Consider the following 3,549-nt stretch of genomic DNA (forward strand, 5'->3'; position numbering starts at 1 on the left):
AAATTGAATTGATGTTGAGCATATTTTTCCATATAAAGAACTTTCGAACGTGTGTTTATATGGAAAAAACAGAAAGAAGATGGCCGTTCACTCATATAATTTTAATAGTATTTGATAAAACACGAATATTAATATTTCAGTCATTTAAAGAGTTAAAAGTTGAACGCAAAAAACCCAGCTGATTTCCACCTAAAAAGTGTTGTAAGCATAAAGTGCTTTTCAATGTTACTTTTTTTAGGATTTTGCTGTCTCCATCCCAGACTTAAAAGAGACTGCAACTCCGGGATTGACATCCCTAACATGTATGTACGCTAACTTCCTTCGTGAAAAAATTTCATTTGGTTTTTGAATAAATAAAAGCTAACATAAATCCAAACATTCGCTTTTATTTTCATCCAAGAAGGAAATTGGTTGTTGAATTTTATTAATATCACATTACAAATCAATTAAATCCTTTATCATTAAGCACAGAAGCTTTACTGTATTCAGTTTAAAATCAAAGGCATAGCTCCAGTTTCAGAATGCAAACTTTACTTTATCTCTTAGGGCACAGAAAATACACTGGAGTCACAGGATTGGGATGTCTTACGCCAGATTAAATTATCTATCATAGTTCTTACCCTGTAGAAAAAACTACTAGAATGAGTCTTTGCTAGCGTCTGTGACGCCTTCGAAAATTCAATATCACGACAATTAGGCCCACACTACTGGCACAGGCCAAGAACTGTCGCTGCAATGGCAAAACATGTTTGGAAGGTGTATGTATATGCTCTTGCCTCTGCAACAACAAAATAGTTTTATAATATAATATTAATATATGAATGGATAAACATTAACGATCACGTGGATATCAAACCAAAAATTGTCACTTCAGTAACACTAAATAATTTTTATGAAAAACAAAAAGTTTCGAAAGTGTAGTGATTTTGCTGTGTTCGTGATATTTGACCCACCAACTAAATAGTATACGGTTCGACATAATAGCGTAAAAACACCAATCACGAATCGTTCACACTCTTCGCCATATGAAGGAAAGAAGTCTTGTAGCGCTAGAACTGAACGAAGCAGTTGACATTGTAAAATTCCGATTAACCCATCTTCGGCCGCTACAAGAATTCGACATAATTTTTCCATTTCCTTTTTAGTCAGTGCTTATAGGACCATAATCAAGAAAAATTAAAAAAAAAAAAAAAATTCTGACCATCGGTGTTTTAGATATGGACTGGTCGAAAAATCGACCACTGGCCAAAAACCGTCAAATATATTAAAAAAAAATGCAACATTTATGAAAAAAATTTAGCACACGAAGTCAATTTATTTCATTTTATTTCAAATACAAATATTTTTTTGTTGTTTTATTGATAGAAAAGTCAGGTTACAAATTTTTATGATAATCATGAAAACATTTAGTATGTAAAGGAATATTGCATTTTTTGCAAGTAAAAATAGTATGTTTCTTGCAAAATTTACACCGCCAAAATTTGTTTTCAATGCTTTTCTCATGACGGCGTGTACCCTTTCATTGATCCGAGGAAGGTTCGATGGACCTTCATCTCCATGTTCGTTTTCATACTCGTCCTCGTCCTTGTCGTAATTCAATAATTCTGTTGTGACTTTATTCTATAATTTGCCACCGCATTATCATGGAGATCCACACCACCCATGCCATGATTATACTCTTGAATAGCTTTTGGCTGCGGGATAGTGATAGTTTGTTTTTTCTTCCGACAATATCTTTTAGTGCTAATAATTGGATTGACTGTGGAGTTATTAGTTATAACATTGACTACAGCATTATCATTCCACCGAACAGTAAATATTTCTTGCTGATGATCAAGTAGTTGGTCAAATGTTCCTCGTATTTATTTTTTTAAATTTCTCAAAGGAGAATCCCCCATTCTATTTTCGCGTATAGTACCAGTTGCAAAAAATCGATGTTCGTTCAGAGGGCACATTAGATGGTATGAAGAGAAAAAAATTATCAAAGAAAATGATGTGGCACTCAGGGTCAGATACGTTGGCAAGCAAGTCTAAGACTGTTTGTGCGCCTAGACCAATAGTTTTATCGTGGGGGGTTGCAGCTCCCCCGTACAATGAACTAGAAAATAAGTACCCACTTTCAGAGCACAAGCACCATGTTTTAAACCCAAACCGGATTGGCTTTCCCTTGATAAAAATTTTGCAGGAGTGGCGTCCAAAGTATGGAATCATCTGTTCGTCTATAGAGAGATTATGGCTAAAGACTCCAAACTGCATAAACTTTTTGTTGAGAGCGTCAGTAATAGGACGAACTTTCGCAAAACGGTCTGCTGCGTTTAAATTCGTGTTGTCAGCGAGATGGAAAAACTGCTTAATTTTTTTAAACCAATTACGACTCATAGCCTGCTTCACAATTGAAACTCCCATGTCCGGTCGAACAGACCAGTAGTGGTCAATGTGTGGCAAAGTATGGTACCCCGATAGGTACAATATTCCAATAAAGCTACGTATTTCGATTGGCGTGATGTTAATTAGAGCATTGTGTTGGTTTGCATACTCATTTGTGAAAGTGGTAATATTTGTGATCAAAAAAGAATGTAAAGAGATCATAGGGGGATTTTGAGCCTACAAAATAGTGCAATTATATATACGTATACAAAAAGGATTGATTGCTTACCAATTTCAGAAAACATTTCTTCCAATTTGATTGCTTCCACATTTATTGCGGTCCTTGTGTATTGAAAATCTCTGGGTTTTCGCCATATGGGACGGGCAAAATCCTATTTACTCAAGCGAAAAACTTTAGAACTAAAAATCTTAGCGGAATGCCAACATTCCACCGCTGCATCCCTTTTAGGATAGTTCTGCCCTAGTTCGATATTAGACGAATGAGAACTAGTTCGATTTGTAGGTATTTTCTAATAGTCCCGTACCATCCAATATAGGACAGGTTCGATTTTGGAGGTAAGGTACTAGTGCTGAACTAGAATTTTGGTTCACTAGTAGTGATTTTCCCTGCAGGGGTAGTACCTTTCCTATACCACAAAGATAATCACTTCCATTTCTTTCAATAAGAAAAAAATATTGCTAGATTTTGTTCTATCCTACATGACAGTTCCTGGCCAGCGGTCGATTCCTCGACCACTAAAGTTTACGTCTATGAAACAGTAAAAATTATTGCAATATCGATATGTTACTTTTTTGATTCTCTTAATTTCATCTTTTCTCTTCACAATAAATTAGTAACAATTATTTGTTTTTTTGTTTTTCATTATTTTTTCATCTGCACAAAAAACACGTAAAAATAGTGATAATTTCATTCTTTTACAAAAATCTGCCCTGAACCTTTTTTTCTTAAAAAATTATGCTCTGGAAATTAACTAAATTCCAAATTTAAAACTTGTGAAAACTGATCAATAAATTTACATTTAGTTTCTGAGATATTGGAGTCCGAAGTTGGTGGTCGAAAAATCGACCAGCTGCCGAAAATGGGTTAAAAACACGCGACAGCAGTCATTCTTTATTATTACACGCCACAACTACAGTCCGTATTTGATGTTAAATCCACGG

This window comes from Anastrepha obliqua, chromosome 3 (assembly GCF_027943255.1).
Source record: "Anastrepha obliqua isolate idAnaObli1 chromosome 3, idAnaObli1_1.0, whole genome shotgun sequence".
In the NCBI taxonomy this organism is placed as follows: domain Eukaryota; kingdom Metazoa; phylum Arthropoda; class Insecta; order Diptera; family Tephritidae; genus Anastrepha; species Anastrepha obliqua.